Raw genomic sequence first — 17,610 nt, forward strand, 5'->3', positions numbered from 1 at the left:
TAGAGTCAAAACTCTAAGAATCACTAAATACTAGCTAATCAGCTGCATTGTGTCATTCACCAAGAGAGATTTAAAGCCCAAATGAAGGCAAGAAAATCAAGAAACTCTGGTAAACTCTCAAAGATCAGTGCATATGAAGAAATTTGATGGGGTTGGAGAAGAGAATGAAATAAGTAACCAAAGTCATTTCTTCATCTAAACCATTTTTTTCTAGTACTGACTGAATCATACTAATTCAGCTTGATAGGATCATTTTTCTGAGCCCCTCAAAAAGATATTTTTACCTGTTTATATGAGAATATCTTTCTTAAAATAAAAATAAAAAGTCGGGAGAGTTTGAAGCTACACTGACAAAATCAGGATCATAATATAAAGCATAATGTATTGTTGTTTTAGTAAAAATAAAATGTTAAAAATATTCCTAAAGCACAGTGTCCATGGATAGAGAATAGCCTTTTGGATAGTATTTCTTTCTCTTGCCTTCCCCAAGTTTCTGATCTATAAGGAACTTAACTTGCTCTGAGTTCTACTTAACAGAGGAACACTTGTAGATACAAACAAACAAACAAATGAACAAATCCAACAACAAAATACAAACACATATGAGGAACATAACATGACTTGAACTTACTTCTTAATGAACTTACACTTAAGTTCTTTTAGTGTTTGAGAATTCATACATGACTACCATATTTACATCCCTTTCACCTCTTCCTCACTCCCTCTACTTCCCCCCTTCTGCATAACCCTCACTTCCTCAGACTCATCATCATTGTGATAAATGAGTCAAGCACTGGGCTTCTCCTTGACATTCATTCCCCTCCTTACATAAGGACTTGTTTACATTTGAACTTATTAATTCAGCTGGAAATTTTTGTCAATCATTCATAATGAGAACATTTCCCCAAAGATGTACTGTTCTCTTTGTCCTTGAAGCAAGAAAACAAATGATCACCCACAGGTGCATCGCTGATTGATTTTGTTTTTGAGCTTAAGGAACAATACACAGTCACCGTGTCCTAATGTTTATGGGACTTTTCTAACTTTCTGACAACATCCTAGAAAGATGATTGCTTAAGGTAACAGACCATCAACTCACTGTCAGTTTGTCATTGTGACAAATGTCTACCCTTTTTCTTCCTTTGCCCTAAACTGATAGTTTTGAAAGGTGCTTTAAGGATGTCTTAAACCTTTTCCCTTCATCACATTCTAGCTTTTAGTTGATTTTATTAATTTAATAATGTTTACCTTTAGACATAAAATTGATAACTGTCATGAAGAGACAGAGTTAAAACATGCCATTCATTACTTAAGAGAAATATACCTCCATGTCTTAGGTAGAGAAAAATCATGACATTCATACAGGAGATATGGGCTTCCAAAAGTGATTCCCCCACATAAGTTAAGAACTACAGATGGTGATAGAAAAGGTAGAATTGTGAGAAGATTTGAGATAAGAGTGATACATGGATGCACAAGAACAAGCCAGAGGTATTACAAAATACCTTGGCACCTAAGGCTCAGGGAATGTTGCAGAAGATGAGGAGGAAAGATTGAAAGACCTAAAGAATCAGAAAGTTTCCTATGAGAACGTGCATCTTGAGAACATCAGAAACTACATCCATAAAGTCTCAACAACATGACTGCCCAGATGAGAGAGCTGAACAAGGATGATACCAAAGGATACGCCAAAGTAGATGGGGAAAAGCCCAAGAGTCCACCACAGTAGGCATCTGAAGCAAGCTGGGAGTGGGAGAGATGATCTTCCCTAGGGAAGATAACACCAATTGGTTGTCCAGTGCCAAATAGCCCTGAAAACAATCCAGGTCACATTATTCAGACTGTACCAGCTACATTTGGGAATATATGTATGCAACTACATATATGAGTTCAGTAACAATGAGTGGAAAATGAGACCATGAATTTGAAGAAGAGTGGGAGTGATATATGGGAGGGTTTAGAAAGGAGAAGGCAAATGATAGAATGCTATCATTAAATTATAATCTCAAAAAATCAAAATACACACATGAGTTGAGACTTAGACAGCAGGTTCTTTTGGATGTTATTTCAAACTTATGTTTTCTGATCATGGACATTGAAGGGTGTAGAGGTTCTGGAAGCAGAGGCCATGTGAGGCCCTGTCCAAGTACTTGGTAAAGTTCAATAAAGCCAGGGATAAAGCACTGCATTCAAACAAGACCTATTGTTTTTGATGGTACTTAGTTTGTAAGCTAGAAAACAGGGAAAAATCAGATAAAAGGAATGGGATGCTATTAAAGAAACCTGACGGGGTTTAGGGAATGCCCCTCAAAAGAGGAACACAATTTGGTGGCTCAGAGAACATTACACTTTCCAAGGAGTGGAAAACTAGAACAGGAAGTACTGAATGAACCAAGCAACCCAAAGAGGCCACAGCTTGATCCCTTCATGAATAGTTACTACAAGAGCCTGTTACAGGGCTGAATAGAAGTATTCAAGTGTCACCTCCTGGCTGTTCTAGCAGTAAGCAGTGAGCATCTATTTCATGCTCAATAGCACTCTGCCTTGAGTGGCAGCAGCCCACCAGGAAACTAGTACTAGCATTTCTGAAGCCTGGTGAGGGGAAAAGTGTTTCCACGTGTGTGCTTCTGTATGGGACTCTGCTCCAGGGACCAGAAGCTTACAAACAGTCAACATTTTGTTCCCAGTGTCTCCCTGCTGTTCCTCAGTTGGCTCAGGAGTGGACACGTGATCCAAGATGAGATGCAAAGGTGAGTCTTGACCATGTCAGGCAGCAGTGGTGGGGCACACCTTTAATCCAAGCAGGAAATAGAGGAAGGTGGACCTCTGAGTTTAGGGCCAGCCTGGTCTATGGACCAAGTTCCAGGATAGTCAGAGCCACCCTGACTGGAAAGAAACAAAAGGGAAAAGAGTACTATATTATTTATTTTACTTTGGCTTTTTGAAATAAGCCATTGTGTATCGCAAGTTGGCCTTGAACATGGTGCTAGAGTTGTAGAAGTGGGGTTCCAGGTTATGCTAAAGCCCAGTGAACCTTGGGGTTTTGTTGGAACTAATCACTAGAAATGTTTCTCTTCTCAAATGTGATAAAAAAGATGATCATTTCATAACTTCAGGTTCAGATATCTGACTAGGAAGCACACAAAATACCATCGATGTGAACACACAGCTCAGCTGACCGCAGAGATACAAAATCATCTCTTAGAATGGCCAGGGTTATGAATCAACACATTTCTCATTTTTCTAGGTTTTCATTTCCTTTTTTTTTTTTTCTTTTCTAAACTTGTTTCAGTTCATATTTCCATTGCTTGCAAGTAAAGAGGATCTAGGTGGTAAAAGAGTGTTGGTTTTAGTTAGGGCCCTAAGCGTCTTAGCCATCAACACATTGTGGAATCCCAGGCTCCTCTGCTAGACATAGCTTACTTAGGTGAACAATGTGAAAACCAGCCTAGGAACAAAGATTTATATTGGTCTCTATATATCAATGGTGCCCTTGAACATGATGTCATAGTCTCTATATATCAATGGTGCCCGTGAACATGATGTCATAGTCTCTATATATCAATGGTGCCCATGAACATGATGTCATACCCATATCAAAGATGCAATTCTATCTTCTACCAGGAGAATATAATTTGATAAGGCAGAGGGTGGTGAAAGTTATAGAGGTGGATGGAGAGATGGCTCAGCAATTAAGAGCACAGACTGTTATTCCAGAGGTCCTGAGTTCAATTCCCAGTGACCCCATTGTGGCTCACAACCATCTGTAATTGGATCCAATGCCTTCTTCTGGTGTGTCTGAAAATAGCTACAGTGGACTCATATAAATAAAATAAGTAACTCTTAAAAAAAAAAAAAAAAACAAAACCAAGAAAGTTACAGGTGCATAGAATAAGACAAATACAACTGGAGCAAAGTTGAATTGTTTTAGGTTTCTGCAAGCTGTGTTTGTGAGATATGTCTACTATTCTACTTGAGAAATATTTCAGGAACTGGTATAAAGTTTGTCCAGAGAGATAAGCAATAGTTGATGATCTAAATACATATGCAGTTATCATTGCAACATTCTGACAGAGATAAAAACCCCTGGAGAGCTGTAGCAAATTCAAAAGCAAATTTAAAAATTACAGATTGTCGAAACAAAGACAGACCTCATGAAAATGAATAGAGTTTCTTGTTCTTAACACCTTAGAAAAATGGCCCAACGTCTATTTAAATGCATGTGAATATTAATTCCATAAGAATTATTTTCATAAATATTACAATTGCTTGCTAATCTCTACTCCTCTGTCCCCTGTTCAGTAGCACGCCTGAAAATATCTCAATCCTGATGATTCAATGGTATTGTTATTTCCATGGAAATCTGTAACATAAAAAAATAACAAGGAAAATTCTGTTGTATTCCACATACCAGAATGCACCAGTCTCTGAAGTCAATTCTCTAGATGATACTCCAAAGTATTTCTTACTACATACAGTCCATCCACATGAATCAAAGCACCACGCTTGCTCTGGGGTCAGGCTCTCTGCATGAGCTGAGTGAGCCGCAGTGCCTGCAGCACTTACCAGAATTACACATGGCTTGGCATTAAGCCAAATTTTCCAACATGTCCTTGCTCAAAGTCAAGAGGGATATTATCTTCACTTTTCATCTCTACAATGTCACTTCTCCTTTATTCCAGAGAGTCACCACAGTTAGCTCTTCTTGTGACTCTTCCTTCAAATTGTGGAAGAATCACTACCTCTGACCTCCATTAGAACTAGAACATACTCCTATATTATTTGTGAATCTTCTCTGTGGTTCAAATAAGTCACTTATTTGTTAATTACCATTCAGAAGATGTTTAATTGTTATAAACCAAAGAAATATTTACCCCAAGAATTGACAGCCACATTGTATCGACTAAATTAGTTTGGTTTAATATACTGTATGATGACCATAACCATCACTACCACCACCACCACCACCACCACTACCACCACCACCAACACTACCACCACCATTGTCTTACTCGGGGTTTCTATTCCTGCACAAACATCATGACCAAGAAGCAAGTTGGAGAGGAAGGGTTTATTCAGCTTACACCTCCACATTGCTGTTCATCACCAAAGGAAATCAGGTCTGGAACTTAAGCAGGTCAGGAAGCAGGAGCTGATGCAGAAGCCATAGAGGGATGGATGTTTCTTACTGGCTTGCGTCCCTTGACTTACTCAGCTTGCTTTCTTATTGAACCCAAGACTACCAGCCTGGGGATGGCATCACCCACAATGTGCCCTCCCCCTATTGATCACTAATTGAGAAAATACCCCACAGCTGGATCTCACTGAGGCATTTCCCCTTCTGAAGCTCCTTTCTCTGTGATAACTCCATCCTATGTCAAGTTGACACACAAAACCAGCCAGTATAATCATCATCGTGGCATTACCTCTTATTATTTAAAAACCATGCAAATCTGACTAAACTCTTCATGGCCAATGTCTACCTGTCTATTTTTAGGATAAAAACGATTTGCTAAGATTGGATAAGATGATTTACAAATACAGCTCTAATGACTGCAGGGGAAACTTGACTGGTGACCAAGTCTATTATAATGATTATTAAAATTCCGACGTTGAGTCATCATCATGATCAGTTCACCCTGAAACACATTTTCTGAGCATCTGTTGTGTACAGTGCACATAACTTAGTGCTCTGAATGGTCCAGTGATAAACAAGCTCCGGTGCTCCTCACTTTGAAGTTTACAGTGCAAAGCTGACACCTTCCATTAACTAGCCAATAAAAAATGCTGAGAAAATTCTGGCTGCATAGAATAAAGACCATGGCGAAGATATAAGCCATTTGCTTTGGCTAGAAAGAGAAAGAGCTGGTTAATTATGTCAGTGGAATCTGGTAGATGGTCTGCAAGGGCATTAGAAGAAAATCATTTTTAAAGAAGAAAGGATGTAAGGAGGCATAGGAACCGACTGAACACAAGCTGTCTTCTGGAAATTCATTATGGAATTTGCCTTCATTAGAGTTGCTATAATGATGTCAAGTGATCAAAACAATGAATTATAAAGGCACAATCTTATTTCACTTTAAAAAATATTCTGTTTCAATTTTGAGGTAGCATTAATCATGGCAGAAAAAGTAAAGCTGCCCATGAGGAATGAATGGTACCTTATCAGTTACAAAATTTAAACTTGTGGAAAATTTTAAATATGTGCTAAGAGGAATTTCTTGGAGCCACAAACTGGATTGTGTCCCATCCCTTGCAAGTCAGGCCTTGACAGACTTATCTGTGCTGTCTGGGACATGGAAGCCTGCTTACCACAGTATCTTCCTCTCAGTCATTTCCCATACAACTGTTGTCTTTCAGATTCACAGGCTCCTATGTCATTGATGTTCTGCTGTGGATTTCATCCGTCTGCCTTTGTTGGTGTATTCTGTCTTGGAGGAGTGTCTGGTTTTCTGTTTTTTTTATTTCCCCTCTTCCCTTCACACCTGTCTATTTGTTGAGTTTTAAAATTGCCTCTTTGGGAGGATTACAGATACCCCTTTGTGAAATAAGTATGCTAAGCGACACCTGCCTAGATTATCCAGGTACTAAAAGGTAGGGTGGCTTTTGTAATGCTTAGTTTATTGGTATGAATCACCCTCCAGGCCATATAATCCTTCTAGCTCAGGTATGTCTGTTATTTTTATTATTTGCTGAGTGGTATGGAAATAGTAAATGCATAGCACCTACTCCTCAATCTGTGCTTTGCTCACGACAGACAACAATAATCCACCCCATTACTCTATACTGAGCCTTTTCTCAAAATCCTTCTCATCCTAATTCTCCAGGAAGATGTTGTCAATCATTCAGAACTGGCACACAAATCCTTGTGTCATTTGCCATTAATAGGCTCTAAATCCTCAATGAATAATGAATGGAACAAGGATTGTCTCTTGTTTCCCCGATGCCACACAGGAAGCTGGTGTAATTGGTGTGTGCTAAGGTCTGGCCATCTTGCTGAAACGTCTGGATAGCAGTTGATATAGTTCCTGTAGGAAATCTATCATGTGGTGTATATAGTGTGAACTATATACATTTACCCCAGCTGTGAACACACTCAGAAGAGTTCAGGCATGTGTCTAGCTGGATTGTTAGCTACTTTTGAACTTTAGCTATTTGACCCCTAAACATAGGCTCTTATTTTCTACAAAAATATTAACTTGTTTGCCATTAAGTTTTTCTGAGTATTGTAGTGCATGTCTTTTCTGCCAGGACTGGAGAGGCACCAGCATATATATCTCTGTGAGACCCTGCCAAGCCAGGGCTACATGGTGAGACCCTGTCTCAAAGAAACAGTGAATAAAAACTGACAGTTTCTAGCCTGAAGGTTTCTATATCTGAAGATGCTAAGTCAATCATCAGCCACCACCCCCTCCTATGGCCTACCTAACTAGCTGATCACATGTAGGGACAGATGGGTCAGTGCAGTGTCAAAGACATGAAGAGGAAGACATGCAGAATATGTAGAAGCAGATCTGTTGAATGCAAGTCACAGAATCATTAGAACTCTGCCTGGGGTGGGTTTATTCCTCACCCTTTTCCAATCACACTTTCTACCAAGTTTCCTATGACTGCCCCCAACGAAGTCACAAATGGCAGCGGCTCCTCTTACTACACACACTCCATTCTACTAGACTATTTCCCCCTCTTTACTTAAACCTTTACCAACACTTCACTTGTAATTATCCGTTCATGACACCGTATATAACCGCCACATAATCTCTTTCTACTCGTCACTTATCACTTCTACGTGCTCCCGGTCACATCCAATGTCATCCCTCATCCCATATGTTGATGATGTTCTGTCCTGCCACAGACGGCAGCTCACTGTGAGTGCTGCAATAAGAACCAAATCTAAGAAATAAGCAGACTCAGAGTATAAGCTATAAGAAGTAAGAGGGTTAAATTACCACAGAAACTCTACTTTCCAGTCACCACTTCCCATTTCTAGTGAGCTAAGGCAGAGATATGAAAATTTCCTGACATGGTGTGGTATGTCTGAGATAATGGGACAGAAAAGAAAAAAATTGTATACTGCCAAGAGGAAAGCATTCATACGTTCGTTCTCCAGCAGGTGTCTCTTCAGGCTCAGGCATTTCTAGCTGCTGTAAAAGGCCAGCCCCAAGGAGGAAGAGCAGCTCAATGCAGAGGAAATCTCCCTGCTGTCAGCAAGGCTGGCCTTGTTATATACCAGAGCAGGGAAGACAGACAAAGCTTCAAAAGCACTCTTCACTGCATACAAAATGAGCACAGTCTAAGCAAACGAACGCCTTTTGGAAATCACGACTCATGAATGATAATTATCAGATATCTGGTTTTCTCTTAAATTTTCCTTTCCATCTCAAGCTGAAGTAGATCTCCGTGTGCATTCTCCCGGCGGCTTTGGCACACCGGTGTGTACTGCTACCGTTGGCCGTTGTTGACAGAAAGGCTGACTGAAGCAACTTAAGGGAGGAAAGACATTTCATTCACAATCTCATGAGCTATCAGTCTATCCTGTGGAAGCTGGCACGGCAGCTGGGGTGGCTCTATCCATGGCAGTGGAAGCTTGTAGCCTGACCTGTTCATATTCTGTTTGGTCAGAAATCAGAGAGTCCGGATAGCACCAGGAGCGGGTGTAACATTCAAGGCCCACTGCCAGGATACCCACTCCTGCAATCTCAGCTACACGGAACCATAAACCATGGAAACGGTGCCAGCAGTCGGACACTAACAGTTCAAGCACGTGTGCGGAATGACTCGCGGGGGACACTTCAGGCTCAAACACACTGGGGTGGCTAATTGGGGTAGTCTCTTTGAACCCATGCTTTCTGTGATTTGGGGCCACTTACAGTAAACCACAGTCTAAAGTTCTGAATAAAACATGTCCAGAAGGAAACAGCTCATACATTTTAAACTGTGAGCCATTCTGAGGAGCATGGTGGAATTTCACTCAGGATATGAGTCATCTCCTTGTGATGTCTACAGCTATAAACTCGTGTTAAGCAGATTCTTGCTATCACCTTGGTTATTAGATCCATTGTTGTTGTATCATGGAGCTTCTGTTGAAAGGACCCTTTGCTTAATAATGGCCCCAAAGTGCCAGAGGGGTGCTGAGAACAAAGTACTTCTTTTTAAAGTGTTAAAATGAACAATTCTCCACCTAACAAGAGATGATTGTGTCTGAGGTGGATAAGTGTAATGTTGATGCTCACCTTTTACCATGTGTAATTTACGAATTAAGTCTTATCACAACTATGTTTCCATATGGGAAACCAAGAGATTCTATAGTGAGGTTTTAGATATATACTGGGAAATACGGAGAATCTTTGTGACAAGAGAGAAGTATCATGTTCTTAAATATTTGCCAAGGACCAGCCCTGGCCTGGAGAAGGGTTCTGAGAGAAGGGGTATCTGAGAATGGCAAAAAAAGAATGATTCGAAGTCAAATCCTGGAACCAAGCTGATAGCCTGTGTTCTGGTTGATACAGCTTTTCCAGTCTGCTTCTCTCTATGTCCTGCTTTCTCTCTGGAGCTCTCTCTGACTATATGCTGTGTGCATGTCTGTATATGTGTCTGTCTGTGTCTGTCTGCTTGTGTCTCTGCTTGGTATGTGTTTCTGTGTGTCTCTGCGTCTGTCTCTGTCAGTTCTCCAAGCAGATCTCTCTTTTTATCCTAAAAAATTCTCTGGATAGCTCATCTGCAGAACACAGGTCGAGTCTTATATTTTACAAATCAGTCCAGTTATTTACCTCAGTTTTCCTTTTGATTGTCTTATGAATCAACCTCCTGTGACCCCCAACCCTTTGATTCTTAGGAGATAGCAAGCATATATTTTTTTCTTAACATTTCAAAAAAAAAAAAAAAATCAGAGATCTTTCTGCATTTGTTAAGCACAAAGGATAAACTAGTTGGGTGGGATGCTGCCCTGAAATACCATTCCTACCACACTTGGGCTTAACCTTGCTGTGCTCCAGTCAGGAATCTGCCTGCCTTTATGTCTTCCTGACAAGCTGGCTCATAGTCTAGCTGCCTTTGTTCCTTTAGATTCCTGAAGCACCTCATAATTCATATTTCATCCTTAGATTTTGGATAGTTGAGAACTCATGTTTTTGAGCTCTTTCCCATAGCCTTGACGGTTGTCCTGCAGGTCCCAGCATTTATCATTTTGTGGAAAGATAGACACAGCCTCGACTTCTGCTGTTACTAATTCTCATAGATCCGTTAATATTAACAGGGAAGACATGGACTGGAGAGATGGCTCAGTGGTTAAGAGCACCGACTGCTCTTCTGAAGGTCCTGAGTTCAAATCCCAGCAACCACATGGTGGCTCACAACCATCCATAATGAGATCTGATGCCCTCTTCTGGTGCATTTGAAGACAACTACAGTGTACTTAGATATAATAATAAATAAATCTTAAAAAAAAAAAAGAACTGGGAAGACATTCCTCAGAGGGTGTGCTATATGTATGTTATTATACAAACAAGCCATATACCCACAGCAACTATCAACACTTGTGGAGGTTCACACCAGGACCCTGCCTCAGAGACAGGAACCATGTCACTCTGTCCCCACCAAGGCCATGCTGGGCTCAGCAAATATTACTTTATTGGAGCCTTTATATTTGAAATGAAACCAGATCACAAGTAATTGCCTAGTGCTGACGACTTTGTGGTTCTTCTCCATAGTTGCACTTGGAATGCTAAACATTCATGAACTTTGACCAACATTGTCACATGGAAGGGCCATTAATTAGAGCCACCGAGAATGAGTTTGTGGGTTCAGCAAACTGAGAACACTACCCACATTGCCTCCACACTGTCTTTTTTTTGGAGCTAGCCCAGAAGAAGAAGCAGTAGCAAGTGGATAAATAGACACAGGATTTCAGCAACAGAATTTGTCAGGAACAGACCCTCTTGTCATAGAACTCATTCATGTATAATACATTATTGTTTCTTCTTCATTTTTTCCTGGATTTGTAGCAGCATCGGTCTCTTAGAGTTGGATGAGGGTTTTGTGCATGCTTACTGTCTTACTCATGACCTATGCATGAGATCAAATGCTTCTTTGTGCTGGCTGCTGTACATCTTTCATAGATGATATTACTTGAATGGAAGGAAGGAGAAACCATTTCTGGTCATAAATTCACCCATTCTGATTACCTCTTAACCCATGGGATCTGATGAGCTCACCCATTAGTGTGTTGTCTATGACCCAATGGTTAGACTTAATGGGCTATTCTGGTTCTGGTATGAGTGTGGAAGGGCAAATATACCCACTGAGATTTGGACACTAAAGATGGTGGTCATGTGGATCTTAAGGTGTCATAAGAAATCTACTGGAAAAAGGACTAGAGGTCATTCGTGACATATTCTGGCAAAGAATTTGGCTTGGTGATCCATTGAAATTTTGAGTAAGGTTGAATTCAACTGCAGAGTATGCAGACGGTAGCATGGTTAGTGAAAGAGCAAGAAGATATGGAAAACCTGTGGTTTGTTGAAGACAGGAATGTAAACCAGTTAGTTGGAAGTTGCAGGCATTCGGGTGTGGAGAAATCTGCCTTAATGCTTAAAGAGATTAGTGTTATTAAAGATAAAGTCAGTGCAGGGTACTGAGACATTGTTCTCTTCTGGGGACACTGGGACAGTTCTCCCATACTGGGACCATAGGAAGGATGCTCAGAGAGTGACTTCTCACCTTTCTGTGGCCCCATTTTCCTTGTGAAAATGGAAGTTCATGAGAAAGGACAGCTTCAGAACTAAAAATTCAGCCTCAAGGATTTGCAAAACAACCGAAGAGGTTCAGTTGCCAAGGTGCAAAAACACTACTACATGTAGAGAGATGTGGGTCAGACCACATCTCACGCTAGCAGCAGAATTTGTCATCACCCGCTTGGGGCTATATTTGTGGACATGTAAAACACAACAGTTGTGGTGTAATGGGGTTTCTATCAGGGCTCCAGGAAGCCAACGTGACCAGACCATGTGTGGCTGTGTGAGAATCACAGAAAAGAGGATGGGAGATGCCATTTGGTGAAGACAAAATGTAAAAGCAAAGCTTAGCCTGCAGTGGAGACGCTGGGATATTGGAGATACCAAGGCCAGAAAATGTCCAATGGGGAAAGCTGCAGATATGGAATGATGCCATCCCACGTTAGAGGTTGTGTGCTCTGCAGAAGGCCAAACTAGAGGAACAGGCTGGCCAAGCACATTGGAGGAGCCAGGTAATGACACTGAGAGACCTCGATGCCAAGCATGGTATACAGGATTAGTTGTTAGTCTAATCATTTTTTGCTATGCCTTACTAATTTTGGGAAAGGGAGTATTTATTCTCATAGTTTTTTTTCAATGTTTTCAACTCCACCCTTACCTTTACCCTGATCTCCTTCTCTCCAGCACCACTGACTTAATTTAGAACTTAACCTGTCTATGTTGTATTCTAGCTCTAGCCAGCTATCTGTTTCTCCTGATCTGACTGCACTAGTAGTCCTATGGTAGCAAAAAGGTGGCATTGAAATTTTGAACAATGATAGAACTGCTAAGATTTTGGAACTCTTGAAGATGAACTTAATGCCTTTTGTAGTATTGAGTAGCCATGAGCCTGTGAAGATGAGGGGTGGGGGATGAGGATAAAAGTGCCACACTTGGGTATCAACTTGACAAGGGGTACTGCCATGGTTAATGATATATTATATTCCCTCAAACTGTAAGACAAGGTGACATCTTCTCCCCTGGAATTCTTTCTTCTTAAGTGTTTGGTCACAGAAATGAGAGAGGTAATAAATAGAGTTTGGTAGAACTACTTTAAACCTCAGGACCTTTCATTTACCTTGTGGGGAATTATGTTGGGAAGAAAGAAATGAAATGTAAAGGGAGCCAGGTTGTGAATGTGGGGCCCTGTTAATATGGATCAATTAATTACTCAGGAGTAACTAAAATCATGACAACCTCTAACTTGTAGTAGAGTTTGAAGTAACTTAATTATCACATACTGAATCAGCTGGCTTCCTATGAGGCTGTACTTCTAAGCATACATTGATAGTTGCTGATTTCCTTTGATTATACTTATGTCACCAGGATTGGAACCCACAATATGACCTAGGGACTAGTCCCCCATTATTTAACCACTCTCATTTGTGCCATCTAGTCATTAAGTCTCCCAGGGATACTTTATACTTTTCATGGACAGGTTAACCAAAAACTCCACACCACCTCAGAACCTCAGCTTGGATCTTGATGGGGGGGGGGAAGGAGAGGAAGAGAAAAAGAGAGGAAAGGAGAGGAGAGGAGGGGAGGGGAGAGGAGAAGAGAGGAGAGGAGAAAATAGAAGGGAGAGGAGGTAGAGGAGGAGGGGAGGGGAAAGGGAAGGAGAAGACAGGAGAGAACAAGAGGGGAGGGAAGATAGGAGGGGAGAGAAAAGACTTGATCAAAGGTGACTCTCTGGTACATTTTCTTACAACGTCTGAAGCTGGCTATGCTTTAGTTGCTGTTTGGTGGCTAGCCGTGCAGAATGCAGAGGAAAACCAGCATGTGCTTAGGAAACAAAGTCTAGTTCAGAAACTAAAGCTCCTCGAACTAGCCGCATAGTCAGTGGTGAATGCAGGCCACTTTAAGTTGTGACAAATACTAAGTGTATCCTTTTAGTTATTCCTCCTTTGGGAAAATGACTACCTCAGGCTCCCTGCTGACAAAGCTTATAATTAATTCATTTGCCTTCTTTAACAATAAAAACCGTTTTCTCACACAGAAGTGAGTCTGCTACTTTATTACTCTTATCATCAACTTGGAGAATTTTCCTTCTGCATTACTTGAAAAATAAAAGTTTAAACTTTGTTGCGGCATAAGACTCTTGTGAGCTCCTTCTATTACTCTTTTAATATTAAAAAGATGGCCCGTTCATTTTTTAAAAGTCTAGTGTGTTCTAATAACATAACATAACTAATAACATAACAAAATTCCTCCCATATCTTCACAAAGCCATTATAAAGTACAAGTACCAGAGAAGGCACTAACTCCAAAATTGTTTAATTTTTCTAAATGAATAAATAAGAATGAGAGTCAGGAGGCAACTGGAAACCAAGCTGACTGCCAGGTTCTCATACTTAAGGAAAGCTTACTTTTGGTTATTCTATTATTTTATCTCATGCATCTGTGAGTATATATGGCTGAGAACATATTTGATATGTTCTTATATACCCTTTGTTTCTAAATAGTTCTGACATAGAAGCAGCATTAAAAAAAAAAAAAAAACCAAGATGCTGTTACAGCAATCACTTAATATGGAGGAGAACAACAGTTATATAATTAAATATTGGTTGTTGAGAGATTTCATTCTGGGCTATGAGTAACTAAGTCTATTGTGCTGTTTTTACCAAATTTCATAAGCAAGCACCAAATGTACAGAGTAGAAAACTGGAGGTCTTTGTAGGGGAGTGATCTGGAAGAATGTTGTTGAACCCTTAAGTTGTAAAGAAAGTCCCATACTCCGGAGAAAAAAAATATCATCATAGAATAAAGCATCCTTTGGTACTTTAGACCAAGGGCAATATCCCTAACTTAATCAGGATGATGACAAGCATATCATGGTGTGATCAAGTTCAATTCTTTTGTCTCCAAAAATAACTCTTCTCTTTATTAAAAAACATTGCCTCCAACTGCAGTCTAGATTATAATTGCCTACGGAGAGTGTATCCATTGTCTAGTTACATGGGCTCTAAGGAATCTAGGTCTGGGAGCCCATTTTCAACACTGTTAAATGATCCTCTGGTGTTTCAGTGTAAATAAATTTGTGTCATAAAAAAATAAATAAATAAAGACTAAAAGGTCACCATGATGTCACTCCTTGTGCAGTCAAGCAAAGTCACATTTTAACAGACTAGATGCAAGGACAAGTTCCCAGATCTTATGAGAAGCCTGGGAGATGCATGAGCTTTCGTGATCATAATTTTACATGTGTTCCATGTCACATCATATGCCTGTTAGTTCCTGATGAGGGTGTGGGAATGGAGCTTCTTGTTACTACACAATCTTGCCGTTTCTATAGGAGCACGTTCAATCACAAGAGAGAAAAATTGAGGCTGGATAATGTCACATCAGCTGAGGTCACATTTTGTCATGGAATGATTTCCTCTGTTTAAAAGACCTCTGCTGTTTACATACCATATAGTTCTGGGCACTGCCTAATTGTGGGTTAAGCTATGCTTTGTGTTCTTCTAGGATAGTCAAATGGCAAACAAGCAAATCAGGGTCTAAAGCACGGGATTCTGTTGACAGACTCAGCAGCATCCATTCCTTTGGACTTGTGACAATTAACATGATTAGTGTCCCATCCTTGTTATTATAACCTAAATATTACAATCACCTCTAAGTGTATCTGATGCTTTGTATATGCTAGGCCTAGAGAGTGGCACAGTTAGAAGGTGTAGCCTTGAAGGAGTAGGTGTGTCACCGTGGATGTGGGCTTTAAGATCCTTGTCCTAGCTGCCTGAAAGCCAGTCTTCTAGCTGTCTTCCAAACATGAGGTGGAACTCTCAGCTCCTCCAGCCCCATGCCTGCCTGGATGCTGCCATTTTACCACCTTGACGATAATGGACTGAACCTCTGAACCTGTAAGCCAGCCCCAATTAAATGTTGTCCTTTACAAGAGTTGTCTTGGGCACAGTGTCTGTTCACAGTAGTAAAATCCAAACTAAGGCAGGGTGCTTCTTGTATACGCACTAACAATTTTCATGACAGCCACGTTCTTTGCTTTATGTATTTATATATTATATACACACATGATTGTGTCTGTACATGTGCACATATGAATCCATGTGTGTGTGTGTGTGTGTGTGTGTGTAGTTCAACCTCCAACCTACTGGGATCAAGCAGATACAATTCACCAGAACAGTCAATAATTATAGATTCGGTGGTGTGTACCTCCCAAGGCTGTCACAAAAATTTGCCATCATTGGTGCTACCCTGTGTTTTGTGTCTATAACTATAGTGTGATATAGCAGCTTGTGGAGCCCAGCAGCACGTCTCATCACATCCCAAATGGAGCATGCTGAGTCAGTTATTGGAAAGAGCCTATTGGCTTTCTGTCCTCGGGGCAGGTTGCTCACTAGCATTAATTGGATGAAGAAGAAGCCCATGGATTTTTACTGGTGAAGGACACATATTTTTTGTTTGTTTGTTTCTTTATCAGACAAGCATCAGCTCGAAGACCGAACCTTTTAATTCTGAATCATCTAAAGATAACTGAATGTGATGGAAAAAAATCCAAGCCAAGTATATAGCTTCAGTGCTCTGTATCCAGCTGATAGAAGGCAGTTATAGGAATAACAAGAGTCTGATAGGAGATAAACAAATATTATTGTGAAATACATTCTCAGGACTTCATTTAGGAATTTTCCATGAAATAACTGGCTTTGTACAGACGACTCCTGTGACCCTGGGATCAGAGACGTGCTTCAGTCAACAAAGTACAGGTTGTAGGATCCTGGAAGGACAAACTCTGAACTCCATTGGAAAACTCAGGTTGTCTTCAAAGCTCCCCAGGTAATCTCTCGCTTGTCACTAGTTATCTGCCTTGAATTTCCCAAGAAGATCAGTGCAAATGTGGTCCTCTTTTGAGATCCTGAATTCTATCTTCCAAGAAATGAGCCCATGCTATTTAAATTTTGTCAGCCCACTTCTCATAGGCACAGACTGATCCACATTCACACCTCTTCTCTCCCCTCATCCTCCTAAATTCTCCACTGTATATCTCCTATATTCTCAGTGGTCCCCTGTGCAAATAACCAGAGGAACAGCAAAAAGGAGACACGACCATAAGTTTGCGGTAGCTCCCCTCTCCTTACTTCACAGCTGAGCATCTCAAACAGGGTAAAAGGAAGATGAGATGAAGAGGTTTAACTTAGGTTTCCCTCTAACAAGTTCCTGAAGTGATTATCTGGATGAACCCCAGCAAAATTCAATGGGGCATCTTTCAGTCACTTTTCTGAACATATTTCATGCTTCTTGATCGAGAGGTGGCCTGCTGTGACACCACACTGTGTCTCAGACTTCTAACCACACCCTTCTACTGTCTTCCCAAGCTCTTCCACTTGCCAATTAATTTATCACAGGCTCATGACTCTGTCAGGGATTTCAGCTCCATTCTCATTTTTAACCCAACCCATTCGCCTCTCTCTAGCACATCTGTCTTAATTTTAGAACTTCAACATCTCTATTTTGCATTGCAGTAATAACTTCCCAAATGTTCCCTCCTGCACTGGCTGCACAGTAGGCTTTCGATGGCAAAGATGTGGCCTGTCCCCTGACAGCTACAGTTATTTTGACAATGCAGAACAAATATATTTCTCTGGAAATTGAATCTTCTCCCAAATCTTATTTCCATGAAACTACCGCAGCATTTCAAATACTGGATTACATGGTGAGGCCAAATGTGTTTTGGAAGTGAGGAAGTGACCACAGACAGGGCTTTTGGAAGTTGTCCTCAACACAATGGCTGCCAAAAAAAGACCATTATGACAGTTTAGTTTAGCAATCTTAATTGGTTTTATTTCCTATTCTAGATCCAGACAACACTGTATTCCATAAAATGGAA

The sequence above is a fragment of the Mus pahari genome, chromosome 19 (assembly GCF_900095145.1).
Source record: "Mus pahari chromosome 19, PAHARI_EIJ_v1.1, whole genome shotgun sequence".
Taxonomy (NCBI): domain Eukaryota; kingdom Metazoa; phylum Chordata; class Mammalia; order Rodentia; family Muridae; genus Mus; species Mus pahari.